This window comes from Podarcis melisellensis (genome assembly GCF_964234715.1).
Source record: "Podarcis melisellensis genome assembly, chromosome: 5".
In the NCBI taxonomy this organism is placed as follows: Eukaryota; Metazoa; Chordata; class Lepidosauria; order Squamata; family Lacertidae; genus Podarcis; species Podarcis melisellensis.
The window spans coordinates 72,711,773-72,727,174 of NC_138537.1; the positions used below are offsets into that span (position 1 = coordinate 72,711,773).

The window sequence follows — 15,402 nt, forward strand, 5'->3', positions numbered from 1 at the left end:
TTCACGTCCGGACGCCCCGCGAGATGACCGGCCGTCTCCTTGGTAACCGGCGTCCAACGGCAACGGTTTTCCCTCACAAAGGCGACTCGCCGGCCTTGAACCGCCGCCGGTCGGCTGCGGTAGCCGCTAAGGGCTGGGGCCGCTGACTCAGTGCTGCGACCTCCCGCCTCCGCTTTCCCCGCAGCGCCTCAAAACACCCCGGCGGTTTCCACAGGCCGAATGTTAGGCACGAAGCGAAGTTCGCCGATTCCAGGCCGCTCGTCCATTGAGCTCGGTGTCGCCGCTCTGACTGGCAGCCGCTGCCCCGAGCTGCCCGGGGTTGAGCCTGGTCGCTTCCTGTGGCTAATAAAAACAAAAAAAAACCCGCAACACGCTGAGAAAGGGAGAGCGCGCGCAGGCTGTACTTCTAGAGCGCCTTCCCCTCCCCAAGAAGCCTGGGAAATGTAGTTTGTTAAAAGATGCAGGGAACTGTAGCTCCGTGGGGAGTAAACGACAGTTTCCATGACTCTTGGGTGAGCGGGAAGAGTGCTTTGAATGCGCTTTATGTGCATCATTTATAGTAGCAGGTCATGTCAAGATGTGAAGTGTGAAACCAATGCCACTGTAAATAGGTAAAAGTAAAGGGGACCCTGACCCAGTCGTGACCGACTCTGGGGTTGCGGCACTCATCTCGCCTTATTGGCCAAGGGAGTCAATGTACAGCTTCCGGGTCATGTGGCCAGCATGACTGAGCCGCCATTTACCCTCCCACCGGAGCGGTACCTATTTATCTACTTGCACTTTGACGTGCTTTCAAACTGCTAGGTTGGCAGGAGCTGGGACCGAGCAACGGGAGCTCACCCCGTTACGGGGATTCGAACCGCTGACCTTCTGATCAGCAAGTCCTTTAATTCCTGTGCTTCGGATGAGGTATGGATACCCAGGTGAGATTTTAGTGAAGCCAGAGCCGTGGGATGCTTCAATGAGATTTTAAAGATCTAGCAACATGCACAATTGGGGTGTGCAAATGTTACATTCTGCAAGTTCTGGGATAATGATGCTTTGCAATAAAGTTTGAGAATTCAGCTAGGTAACAATCATTTTGCTTTCTGTCACATCTTACTGGACTGCAACATCCATCATCGCTGACTATTCCCCATGCTGGCTGAGGCTGATGGCAGTTGGAGTCCAGCAACCTCTACAGGGCCAGTGGTTGCTTAGCTGATCAACTGATGATGACCGCAGCCATATTTATTTTGAGGCTGTTTTGTTTCGGTGTATTAATGTGAAAGGGATTGGTTTTTGGTTGTTGCATCATAAGTTAAATCAACAAAGAGCATAGAACCTTAAAGATGAACACATCTATTATGGTTTAAAATTTTTATAGGCTAGATTCCACTTATCAGATGCATGAAATCCCAGGTGACAGGTGTATGTATGTGAGATACACACCTCCACCATCAGAGCAATGTGGGTCAGCAGGGCTTCTCATCTGATTAGTCACAGGGAGAACAGATTAATGGACCACTGGTCTGATCCAGCAAGTTCTCATGTCACACAGAAAACATGGAGATAGAGTAATAAATGTAAACAGTGAGGTCAGGTGGAAGCAAAATGGGGGGTGGGGAAAACTGCCTGTGACAATTATATTACCATAAAGGTAAAGGGACCCCTGACCATTAGGTCCAGTCGTGGCTGACTCTGGGGTTGCGGCACTTCTCTCGCTTTATTGGCCAAGGGAGCTGTCATACAGCTTCCGGGTCATGTGGCCAGCATGACTAAGCCGCTTCTGGCGAACCAGAGCAGCGCACGGAAACACCGTTTACCTTACCTATTTATCTACTTGCACTTTGACATGCTTTCGAACTGCCAGGTTGGCAGGAGCTGGGACCGAACAATGGGAGCTCACCCCGTTGCGGGGATTCGAACCGCCAACCTTCCAATCAGCAAGCCCTAAGGTATGCTAAAAGATTTTGGTTTTGCTGCAACAACCTTTCACAGTGACCCTCAGGTAGTTGTCATATGTTACACTTCTTTCAATTTTTTAAAAGCATTTTTTGTGGACAAATAAATGCAAAACATTGGTAAAAGGTAGGTAACTAATCAACAAAACATTCTTTACTTGGTTATCAGAGTTACTTTTAAAATAAAATAAAAAACACTCTGGAACTGTATTCTGTGCTTGCCACAAAGTACAGGAAACATCAGAGGCAGATATAATGTGAATAAGCTGCATGTGTGGTTTTCCCCATGGTTTGTTTTGCCTTTTAGTCGAAACCAGCGGGAGGCTGCAGGTTTAAGTAGAGGACAGCAAAAGGAAAGCCTAATTAAACATTCCCGCCCCCACCCCAATATAAAACACAAACATCCTGAGCTGCTCTTCTCCAAATGGGCAGAAAAGGTATGAGCTCTATGACAACATCTTTCAGACAGGTTCATCCAATACATAATGGCTATTTGCCCTAACCATTTTGAAACAGTACTCATATCTTTCTGCTATCCTCTACAGAGTACACATGGGAGAGGCAGGAAGAAGATAGTATAAGTGTTTAGGAATTCCCAATTAAGCAATTTAGTACTTACTTTACCATTAATATATTTGAACTTGTGTAGTTTGTAATCCTATCCTCTAGGTGTCTTCAGTGACCAGCATTCCTTAAAAGACAAAATGACTGTATGAAATAATGACTATTGTAACTGCAAGCTATATTCCAATTGGTATGAAAAAGTTTTCATTTGGGCCATTTGGATCCCTTCCAGTCAGGATTCAGTCCCTTACCATGGGACTGAAACTGCCTAGGTCATGCTGGTTGATGATCTCGGGCGGGCTAGGGACAAAGGTAAGAGCTGTTTCTTAGTTCTGCTGGATCTCTCAGCAGCCTTTGACACCATTGACCATAACATCCTTCTGGACCGTCTAGAGGGGCTGGGAGCTGGGGGCACTGTTATACTGTGGTTCTGCTCCTTTCTCCTGGGCCGTGTCCAGAAAGTGGTGTTGGGGGATGAGTGTTCAGACCCCTGGGCTCTCACTTGTGGGGTGCTTCAAGGTTCCATCCTCTCCCCCATGCTTTTTAATATATATATGAAGCCGCTGAGAGAGATCATCGGGGGTTTGAGCTGGGTGTTCATCAGTATGCAGATGACACCCAGCTCTACCTCTCCTTTAAATCGAAACCAGTGAAGGTCCTGTGTGAATTCCTGGAGGCGGTTGGAGGATGGATGGCAGCTAACAAATTGAGGTTGAATCTTGACAAGACAGAAATACTATTTTGGGGGACGGGGTGGGCGGGTGTGGGGAATTCCATGGTCCTGAATGGGGTAACTATGCCCCTGAAGGACCAGGTGCGCAGCCTGGGAGTCATTTTGGACTCACAGCTGTCCATGGAGGCACAGGTTAATTCTGTGTCCAGGGCGGCTGTCTACCAGCTCCACCTGGTACACAGGCTAAGACCCTACCTGCCCACAGACTGTCTCGCCAGGGTGGTGCATGCTCTAGTTATCTCCTGCTTGGACTGCTGCAATGCGCTCTACGTGGGGCTACCTTTGAAGGTGACCCGGAAACTGTGATTAATCCAGAATGCGGCAGCTAGACTGGTGACTGGGAGTGGCCGCCGGGACCACATAACACCGGTCCTGAGAGATCTGCATTGGCTCCCAGTACGTTTCTGAGCACAATTCAAAGTGTTGGTGCTGACTTTTAAAGCTCTAAACGGCCTCGGTCCTGTATACCTGAAGGAGCGTCTCCACCCCCATCGTTCAGCCCGGAGACTGAGATCCAGCGCCGAGAGCCTTCTGGTGGTTCCCTCATTGCGAGAAGTGAGGTTACAGGGAACCAGACAGAGGGCCTTCTTGGTAGTGGTGCCTGCTCACCCTGTGGAACACCCTCCCTTCAGATGTGAAGGAAATAAGCAGCTATCCTATCTTTAAAAGACATCTGAAGGCAGCCCTGTTTAGGGAAGTTTTTAATATTTAATGCTGTACTGTTTTAAACACTTGATTGGGAGCCGCCCAGAGTGGCTGGGGAAACTCAGCCAGATGGGCGGGGTATAAATAATAAATTATTATTATTAAATAATAAATTATTATTATTATTATTATTACAAATTAGAAAACATACATATTCACAACATAATAATAATTATTATTAGTAGTAGTAGTACAAATTAGAAAACATACATATTCACAACAAAAGAAAATACAAAAGAAAAAGAAAATATATCTAACCAAGGAAAAAGAATTAGAGAATATTTTGTCTCTTTTCATATTTACAGTTATTTATACCTCTATAAAATGCTATTCACAATAAAGCAGTGAAATGAAAGATAAGATATCAGAAAAAGGAAAAAAAGAAAAAAGAAAGAATAAAGAAGTAAAAGAAAAAGATCATAAGTGAAAAAATTTAAAAGTAGATAAGTACTCACAATACATAGCCGTTTCCCATCTATATTTATATTCAATTGTATAATTTCAACTTGTCCTTATCTACCTTAGATAAATTGTTTTTTTATAAAAAAAAAGACTTCCACCATTTACCTCACACGTTTTTAATAATCCGTTCTTCATATTTTCCCTTTGGATTTCCTTAATGTATCACTTTGTATTTTTTATATTACACACAAGATTATTCTAAACACAACCAGATTTTTGTAGTTGAGCCCTGGTTTTGTAAATAATCATTTAAGAACTCCCATTGCTTCATAACCATAGTGTCAGGGAACTGACATCTAAAGCGCCGGAGGCGCAAAGGCTCACTGAGGGTGAGAGAGCAGTAGCAGCGGAAGAGGGAACCAGTAGAGGGCGAGCAAGAACTCCAAGGGAAAGTGAGTCGGAGGGATGGCTCAGAGACGCTTCAAGCGAAACCAGTGGGGAGGTCTCAGGACCTCCTATAGGGACACCCACACCTCGACGGAAACTGTCACGCCGAGAGGCCAGACGACGTGTTTCCGTTAAGGAGCTTTTATGTTGGAAACGTTTCCAAAAGCAGCCACTTTCGGATTCTACTAGTGATTGACGCAGCCATGCTGGAGGGGCTCCGTCACAGGCAGAGGTTTGAAAGCCTGATCAAACTCTGAGGGACTTGCATTTTACGCACAAGCAGCTCATCGTCCCATCACAGCAATCCGAAAGTCTCCGAAAGCCAGCTTGTGCAGGGAGAAGCATCATGAGCAATCCAGCCGGAACCGGGGAAGCAGGAGCAGCTGGAGGAGGTCCAAGCCTGGAAGAAAGGTACAGGGCGTTGGAGATCCAGTTGGCGCTGCAAACGGCGAGGCTTGAGGAGAGGAGGGCTCAGGATGCAGAAAAGGGAAAGGAGAAAACCACCCCGCTCGCCAGAAAGGTGCCAGGATTGGTGCAGAAATTCGGGGGGGATCCCAGGAACTATCATGCCTTTAGAACAGAGATGCAATACGCTCTAAACTTGCAGTTTGATGACTTCCCCGATGAGGAATCGCGAGTGGCGTATGTGATTGGCCATCTCGAATCCGGGGCGAAAGATTGGGTTAGACCCCTGATGGCAGCGAATAATGAGATCTTAAAGGACACGAGGAAGTTTTTTCGTGCCATGGACCTGATGTTTTCCAGCGATATTGAGCAGGGGGTGGTGCGAAGGCAGTTAATGGCTTGCCAGCAAGGAAGCAGATCTGTCCGTGAGTACTGGACTGAATTTACCATGTTGATTCACAAATTGGGGTGGGACCTATCGGCGGAGCCCATCCAAATGCTTTTCGAAGAGGGGCTTTCTTCAACCGTCAAAGATGAGCTTTCCCGGGGCCCCAGGGCGGAGTCTATGGACCAGTTAACCAAATCTGCGCTGGCCATAGGAGCGCGCCAGGAGGCGAGGGCTATGGAAAAGCGGGAAGGGAAAGGAGACCGTTGGAGGGAGTTCCGCATTCCAGACATTCCAGAGCCACCTTTCCCGCCGGCAGAGCCGATGGAAGTTGGAACAGCGCGGGCGCGCGCAGTTTCAAATCCCAGTGAAGGGCGGAAAAAGGAGGGAAAGAGCGCCAAGAGATGTTATCTCTGCCAACAGCCAGGGCACTTTGCCAGAGTTTGCCCACAAAGAAAGGAATGGCAAGGGATGGCAGGAGCTGTTGGGGGAAAGGAAGAGGAAGGCAAGGAGCAAGTAAAAGCCAACGCCTGGCTGCCACCGTTGGGGCACAGCAGCCAGGCCAAAGAGCAATGAAAGTGCCCATGCCAGAACCCCCCAGACCCGCTTTAGTGATAGAGGTGTTACTAGAACTGCCAAACGGACACCCACTAAAGGTCAAGGCGCTTTTGGATTCAGGCAGCTCCTGTAATTTCATGAGTAAGGAGTTTGCAGCTGAGCACCAGATACAGACTATCCCTTTAAGTAACCCCTTGCAGGTGACTACGATTGACGGCAGAGAGCTGTTGGGGGGAGAAGTTAGCCAACAGACTGTCCCGATGATAATGAGAGTGGCAAGGCACACCGAACAGATAGCGTTTAATGTGGCCATCCTGGGAGGAGCGCCCATCATTTTGGGGATGAGCTGGCTGGCGCTACACGATCCGCTAGTGGGCTGGCATCAGAGGGTGGTCTCCTTTGGGTCAGCGCATTGCCTAGAACACTGCAAGGAGGGGAAGGTTTCGGGAGGAGACAGAGTCACCCTAGCGGGGATGGAAGTGATGGACAAAGGGAAGGTGCCCCCGCAATACGCAGATCTGAGCAACGTATTCAGCGAAAGGGAAGCAGACAAACTGCCACCGCATAGACCCTTTGACTGTCAAATCAACCTACTCCCAGGGGCCCAACTCCCAGTAGGCAAGCTGTACGCCATGTCAGACAGGGAGATGCAGGAGCTGAGGGAGTTCATTGACAAAAACTTGAAGCGAGGTTTCATCAGAGAGTCCCGAGCGGTGGGGGGCAGCCCAGTGTTCTTTGTGGACAAAAAGAACACAGACAAACCGAGACTGGTGTGTGACTTCAGGGCCCTCAATGCAGTGTCGGAGCCCCTGGCTTTCCCTATGCCCCGAATTGATGACATTTTGACCAGAGTAAGGAAGGGAAAGATTTTTACAAAACTGGACCTGCGGGGGGCGTACAATCTGATACGCATAAGGAAGGGAGATGAATGGAAGACCACCATGTTTACCCCGTTGGGAGCCTTTGAATACCTCGTTATGCCCTTCGGTCTACAAGGGGGCTCCGCGTGTTTTCAAGCTTTTATAAACCACGTTCTGGGACCTTTGCTCTACAAGAATTGTGTGGCCTTTTTAGACGACGTGTTGGTGTATTCGGAAAATGAGGAACAGCATGTGAGGGACGTTCGAGAAGTGTTGGGCAGGCTGCAAGCCAACCAGCTGTGGGTGAAACTGGAGAAGTGCCAGTTTCATACCAAGGAGGTGGAATTCCTGGGGTACCGCTTGTCAGACAAGGGATTGGCCATGGATCCAGGCAAGGTCCAAGCGGTACTGGAATGGAAGACACCGAAGACCAAGAAGGACGTGCAAAGATTCTTGGGATTTGGGAACTTTTATCGGAAGTTCATCAAGAACTTTGCCCACTTGACGGCGCCCATCACCGACTGTCTCAGCAGCAAGAAGAAATTTGTTTGGACGGCAGAGGCGGATCGAGCCTTTGAAGAACTGAAAAGGGCTTTCGCCTCGGAAGAACAACTTCTGCATGTGGATTTACGAAAACCCATGAGAGTGGAAACAGATGCATCCGACCGGGCGGTAGGGGCGGTCCTTCTTCAACCGGGGAGGAGTGCGTCGGAGTGGAGACCGTGTGCCTTCTTCTCGCGGAAGCTGAATAAGTCCGAGAGGAATTACACGGTGTATGACAGGGAACTACTTGCCATTCACGAAGCATTCCGGAGGTGGAGACATTTATTAATTGGGGCACAACACAAGGTGCAAGTGTGCACCGACCACAAAAATTTAGAGTATTGGAGAACAGCTCGAGTGCTCAACCAACGACAAGTGAGATGGGCACAGGAATTCTCCAAATTTAACTTTGAGATTTGTTATGTGCCAGGCCCAGAAAACGTCAGGGCGGACGCGCTCTCACGCAAACCAGAATATTGGGAAGGGGAGGGGGTGATCGAAGAGAGACATGTCATCCCGGAGGACCGCTGGGTGTGTGGGGCGGCGATGGTGGGGCAACGAGAACTGGTGGAGGAAACGGAAAATGATGAATATGCCCAGGATAAGCTCAGAGGTCTCAGGGGGGAGGGCGAGAGCCCCGGAGGTTTTGAGGAAAGAAATGGGGCATTGTATTACAAAGGGGCACTGTATATACCCGAAGGTGAATTGAGGGGGAGAGTACTCAAGCAGTTGCATGATAGCCCCACGGCGGGACATTTTGGGCAACACAAGACCATGTGGTTGGTTACCAGGGAATTTTGGTGGCCTAAGGTGAGGGAAGATGTAAGGGAGTATGTAAGAGGGTGTGACCAATGTCAGCGAGCCAAAGGGGAAAGAAGGGCGCCGGCAGGGTTATTAGAACCTTTACCCACACCAGAACGGCCTTGGGAAGCGATATCAATAGATTTTATGACGGATCTGCCAAGGTCCAAGGGGAAAACAGCCATCATGGTAGTAGTAGACCTGTTAACTAAGATGTGCCACTTTGTAGCATGCTCACATGCAGTCACAGCGGAAGAAACGGCGAAGTTGTTTGTGGAACATATCTTTAGGTTGCACGGGGCTCCCTCGAGGGTGATCTCAGATCGAGGCAAACAATTTACTTCCAGGTTCTGGAGGAAGCTCATGAGCTTGTTACACGTGGAAGTCAATTTTTCAACTGCCCGGCACCCTGAAACCAACGGGCAGGCGGAAAGGGCAAATGGCATTCTTCAACAATATCTTAGGTGTTATGTCAATGACAGAGAGAACGATTGGGTCGAAAAGTTGGCATTGGCAGAATTTGCCTACAATAATGCGGAGAATGTGTCCACAGGGATGAGTCCCTTTTTGGCTAATTACGGGTGTCACCCCAGGGCATTTCCAGGGGAAGGAGGGGAGAGATGGAGCGTCCCAGCGGCTGAACATTTTGTAGAAGAGATGGAAGCCATCCATCAGCAGCTCCAGCTCAACTTAGAAAGGGCTAAGGCACAATATAAGAAGCAGGCAGACAAGAACAGAAGGGAAGGTGAAACCATAAGGGTGGGGGATCAAGTGTGGTTGTCAACCCAAGGGTTGCCGTTCAAAGGGGGTTGTAAGAAACTGAGGCCCAGAAGATTGGGACCCTTTGAGGTGATTCAGCAGGTCAACCCGGTAGCTTTCAAACTCCGATTACCCAATCACATGAAATTGCACCCAGTGTTCCACAGGTCGTTACTGTCACCATACAGGGGAGGAGGTGAAGGGGAGCACGTCAGGGGACCAGCCTTGGAAGAGAGGGAACGCCGCAACCATGTAGCGGAAATCCTCGATTCCAGGTGGAAGGGAAATCAGGTGGAGTATTTAGTGGCGTGGGAAGGGGAACCGGAGTCAGAAAACACCTGGGTAAGTGCGCAGGAAGTCAATGACGAGGTTTTAACAGAAACGTTCCATCAAAGGTTCCCGAGGAAACCTCAGCCGATAGCAAGGTTTAGGAGGGAGTATTTCGGCACCACCGATGAGGAAGAGGAAATGGAAGGGTTCGCGGAGTCGGAGTTGGAAGAGGGAGTGGACTCTGATGACGAAGAGTACCTAGAGAGTAGGAACAGCAACAAGTGGAAGGAAGTGTTCGCGACGTCGGAAGATGAGGGGGGTTCTTTCAAGGGTTTTACCTCCTCACCGCCAGTAGGAGAGGAGACGGGAGGGGGTGAAGGGGGCCCTGGAGGGGAGGTGGATGTCAGGGAACTGACATCTAAAGCGCCGGAGGCGCAAAGGCTCACTGAGGGTGAGAGAGCAGTAGCAGCGGAAGAGGGAACCAGTAGAGGGCGAGCAAGAACTCCAAGGGAAAGTGAGTCGGAGGGATGGCTCAGAGACGCTTCAAGCGAAACCAGTGGGGAGGTCTCAGGACCTCCTATAGGGACACCCACACCTCGACGGAAACTGTCACGCCGAGAGGCCAGACGACGTGTTTCCGTTAAGGAGCTTTTATGTTGGAAACGTTTCCGAAAGCAGCCACTTTCGGATTCTACTAGTGATTGACGCAGCCATGCTGGAGGGGCTCCGTCACAGGCAGAGGTTTGAAAGCCTGATCAAACTCTGAGGGACTTGCATTTTACGCACAAGCAGCTCATCGTCCCATCACACATAGTTTTGGATTTTCTCCTTATTATATCCGTCAATTTTGCTAATTCTAGGTACTCACAACCATTCTCCTGTTGGGATGATGTCTTCTTTCCAATAGCTAGCGATCAAAATTCTTGCCGCTGTTGTCGCGTATAGAAATAAGTTAGTTTTATCTTTTGGGATATCTTTATCTAGAATTCCTAATAGATATGCCTCTGCCTTTTTTGTGTGTGATGTCCTTATCAATTTTTTTATTTCATCATGGATCATGTCCCAAAAGGTTTTAATCTTTGAGCAAGTCCACCACATGTGGTATAACGTACCTTTTGTTCTGTTACATTTCCAACATTTGTCGTTGTTCCTTTTATTTATTTTTGGCAATCTGTCAGGGGTTAGGTACCATCTGTGGTGAATTTTTCTGAAATTCCCCCTTAATAAATCACACGCAGTAAAATTTATGTTTTCCTCCCAAAAAGTTTTCCATCTTTCCAGATCAATCTCATATCCCAAATCATGCTCCCATTTTAACATGTTTCCCCCTTTCGTCTCTTTTTGTAAGGTAGTTTTCATTAATAATCTATACATTTTTGCAAATATTTTTTGATTGCTTTGCAATATTTCCTTTTCTAATTCAAATCACCATTGGGGAGTTTTCTCAATAATTTTTCCTTTTGTTCTTTCCCAGGCATCCAATAAAGCCTTTCTTTTTTATGTTGATCTTTTTGTCATAGAATAAATAGCCATGCCAGCTGTATATTTTGTCCCAGCCCTCTAGTGTTAGGACTTCATTATCTTTTAATAATATCCATTTTTTTATCCAACACCGACACGCTGCCTCAAAATACTTTCTTAAATCTGGCACTGCGAATCCTCCACTTTCCTTTGGGCCCGTCATTACTTCTAATTTTATTCTTCCTTTTCCCCCCTGCCATATAAAATTTGGAAGATCTCTTTGCCAGCTTATAAAATACTTAGTTCCTATTACAATTGGAATCATTTGGAATAAAAATAGAATTTTGGGGAGTATCATCATTTTAATCATAGATATTCTTCCTCCTAATAATAGTTTTAGTTTCCCCATTTATCCATACTTCCTTTAATTTCTTTCCATTTTTTGATATAATTATCCTTAAATAAATTTGTATTTTTATTTGTAATCCATATCCCTAAGTAGTTCACTTTATTTTCTATTTTTAGTCCTGTTGTTTCCTCTAATTCCTTTTTCCCTTTCTTGCCTATATTTTTAGTTATCAATTTTGATTTATCTTTGTTCAATTTGAATCCTGCTACTTTGCCAAATTCTTTCATTCTTTCTAATGCTTTTTTATACTTTCTTTTGGTGTTTCAGTTGTAATGATCACATCGTCTGCAAATGCTCTTACTTTGTAACACTGTATATCAAGACATATGCCCTTTATTTCTTCGTCCTTTCTCAGAGCTATTAATAGGGTTTCTAATATTGTTATGGATGCGGGTTGTGCTGTGGGTAAAACCTCAGGGCCTAGGACTTGCCAATCGCATGGTCGGCGGTTCGAATCCCCGCGGCAGGGTGAGCTCCCGTCATTCGGTCCCAGCGCCTGCCAACCTAGCAGTTCGAAAGCACCTCCGGGGGGCAAGTAGATAAATAAGTACCACTTTCTAGCGGGAAGGTAAACGGCGTTTCCGTGTGCTGCTCTGGTGCCCGTTCGCCAGAGCAGCTTCGTCACGCTGGCCACGTGACCCGGAAGTGTCTGCAGACAGCGCTGGCTCCCGGCCTCTAGAGTGAGATGAGCGCACAACCCTAGAGTCTGTCAAGACTGGCCCGTATGGGCAGGGGTACCTTTACCTTTACCTTAATATTGTTATAAATAGGAGTGGGGATAAAAGACATCCCTGTCACATCCCTCTCTCGATGTTGAATTCTTCTGTAATTTCGTTGTTTAGGATTAATTTGGCTCTTTGTTTTTTGTAGATTGCTTGAATTCCATTCATAAATCTTTTACTTAAATTTAAACTTTCACAGGTTTTGATCATAAATTTCCAAGAGACACTGTCTAATGCCTTTTCAGCGTCTACCAAAAGCATTGAAATTTCTTAACTTGGGTTCATTTTGGCATATTCTATTAAGTCTATAATTATTCTGGTGTTGTCCTTTATTTGTCTGGCTGGCAAAAATCCTGCCTGATCTTTTTTAATTACCCTTTTTAGCAGAGTTTTCATTCTATTTGCAAGAACTCCAGTAAATATTTTATAGTCTATATTCAATAAAGATATTGGCCTGTATTTTTTTATAAGTCTCATTTATTATTATGCTTAAATGTTCTAAAACAGTCCACAATCCTGCCTTAACTACACATAATGTTATACGGGTTACTTGGAATCACCACTGTGCTGTGGTTCCAATGAAAAAATGACCTTTGGCTTAATTTTTTTTTTTTTTTAGTTGAGGGCTGAATAAATTTAGAGTGCATTATTTCCATGTCAGTTACTTATGTGAGTAGACATTCAAATAATTGCACTGCATGTTTACCTTGTTTATAAAGCAAGTCCCCCTTCAATTCAGTGAGACCTATGCCCAGGTAAATTGGGATTGAAGCCATATTATTTATCCATTATTCCTTACATAATATTAATTAGCTTCTTAATCGTATCCTGAATTATTTCCCTGTAGCTTGTCCTTTCTCAGCACTTGAGTTATAACCTGTCTTGAAATGATTCAACATTTGGGATGAGCATGTACATTAAGTAAGGAGTTCACTGAAATGATTCCTAGGTTAGTGGAGGGCAAACAGTAGCCGGGACAGCACTTCATCTTACTGATTTACTTAAATGTATGTTTATACTGTGATGTACAAAGCATTAAAAACAAGGAATTCAGTAAACACTGCTCCAAGATCAAAACAATAGACAAAGCCTGAAAACAGACTAAAATTATTACCTTCCCTGGATAAATATAATTTGGGCCTGGCAGCTAATGTTGATGACAGAGAAGCCACCAATAGGACATTCCATAGCTGGGCACTACAGTAAAAAAAACTCTCACCACGTTGATGTCCACCTTATACCAAATGGGAGGTACACACGGAGAAGAGCTTTGGTAGATTATTTCCCGCCCCCAAATTTTTTTATTGATTTTTCACAAAAATGTAAACGCACGAACAAATAAACAAACAAACATAAATCATAACCTTATTAAGACAAAAATTATTAACATTGTTAAGTGACTTCCTCATATCCCCCTGGTTGATTTTCAGTGTATATCATTTTAACAGTTTTCCAAAACCAGTATTCTTATAAAATTAACTTAATCACTTAACATCTTTCTTTCTTTCTAATTCAGCACTAAACATATTTATTCATCGCATTACATATTTAAATCCTAAGCCTATCTGGTGTTTGCAAGCTTTTCCAATTAGTTTAACTTAACATATTTAACTAAATAGTCTTTAAATTTCATCCATTCTTCCTGGTACTCCTCCTTCTGGTCACGGACTCTTCCAGTCAGGTCAGCTGGCTCCGAAAAATCCATCATCTTCATCTGCCAGTCTTCCACTGTTGGTACTTCTTGTGTTTTCCAGTTTTTGGCTAATAAAATTCGAGCAGCAGTTGTGGCATACACAAATAGTTTAACATCTTTCTTGGGCAATTCCAAACCTGTTATTCCAAGAAGAAAGGCCTCTGGTTTATTTATAAATGTATATTTCAACATTTTTTCCAATTCATTATAAATCTTTTCCCACAAGTCTTTCACCTTGGGGTAGGTCCACCACATATAATAGAAGGTACCTTCTTTTTCTTTACATTTCAAACGTAGGTTGTCACTATTATGATAAATCTTTGCTAATTTCACAGGAGTCAGATACTATCTATACATCATTTTCATTAAGTTTTCCTTTAACACTGTACATGCAGTGAACTTGATCCCTTTCTTCCACAATCTTTCCCAATCCTCAAACATTATGTTATGTCCTACATCTCTTGCCCAATCTATCATCACTGATTTAACTTGTTCATCCTTTGTATGCCACTCCAACAATAAGTTATACATTTTAGACAAATTTTTAACTTTAGAATCCAGCGGCTTTGTCTCCAACTTAGATTTTCAGAAGCAAAACCATTTTTCTTATCTAATTTGTATAATTCATTAATCTGGTGGTAATATAACCAATTTAACTTATCTTTAACTTGATCAAATGGTTTTAGTTTGTATCCTTCTTTATCCTCCAATAATAAATCTGAATATATCAACCATTTGATATCCATGTTTAAGTTTTGCTGGGCCTTCGCCTCCATTGGTGAGAGCCATCTGGGCGTCTTCCTTTCTAAAAGATCTTTATATTTTATCCATACATTGTACAAAGATTTCCTAATTACATGATTTTTAAATGCACTATGGGCCTTTACTTTATCGTACCATAAATATGCATGCCATCCAAACACATTATCAAATCCCTCTAAATCTAAAACATCAGTATCTTCCAGTGGTACTTTGGTAGATTATTTTAGACAAGAGCCTAGGTTCAAATTTACAGCATGTTAGCATCCCACATTAATAGTTAAAGGTGTGTTTCCATCAGCTGTCTTGCATCATTTCTAACACTGAAGGGGTGGTTCGATTTTCTACTCTCTCTCTCTTGTGTACAAAAGGAAAGGAAAAGAAAAGAAAAGAAAAGAAAAGAAAAGAAGGAGTTAGATGGAGAGATACAAGCATTGCGAACTGTTCACATGCTTGGGTCTCTGGATGTTTGCTTTGAGATACTAGGAAGTTTAATGTATCCCAGGGATTATAAAGAGGTTGTGCTTCCTTGTTATTAGCTCTTACACCAACAACATTTTGAAATAAACTGATGCCTCATCTTGCAACTACTTCAGTTTCCTCCTTTTTCTCATTCAACATAAAATAGATAATAGTAACACATCATACTCAAGTTTGAGTTTAGTAGAGAGGAAAACAGGCATGAGGGAACTTCGTTATGGCCCCTTGATTTTTTTTTATTTTTAGGAAATCAGCAGAGCTCTATTCATGTAAAACATGTGAAATACACAAACATTTGAGTTCAAATTCACTAGCTTGGAATTTATGACTTGACAATTTAAGATAATCAGTTAGCTAGCTAGCTTGCTTGCTTATTTATTTATTTATTGGGTACATGTACTGCCTTTGTGCCAAGGCACCCAAGGTGGTTTGCAATTTTAAAATACTAAAACAAATATATGAAATAATATTTATGGTTGACCCTGTGACAGGAGAGGGGAAAG

General features: G+C 44.6%; 1 long non-coding RNA gene across 1 annotated transcript; it reads left to right on the forward strand.

Moving 5' to 3' along the window:
• Positions 1 to 52: 52 nt before the first annotated feature.
• On the forward strand, positions 53 to 14,828 carry LOC309371223. Its single transcript, XR_014168936.1, has 4 exons — positions 53 to 923; positions 1,853 to 2,380; positions 4,251 to 4,384; positions 14,791 to 14,828. It is a non-coding gene; the product is annotated as an uncharacterized lncRNA (long non-coding RNA).
• Positions 14,829 to 15,402: the final 574 nt, after the last annotated feature.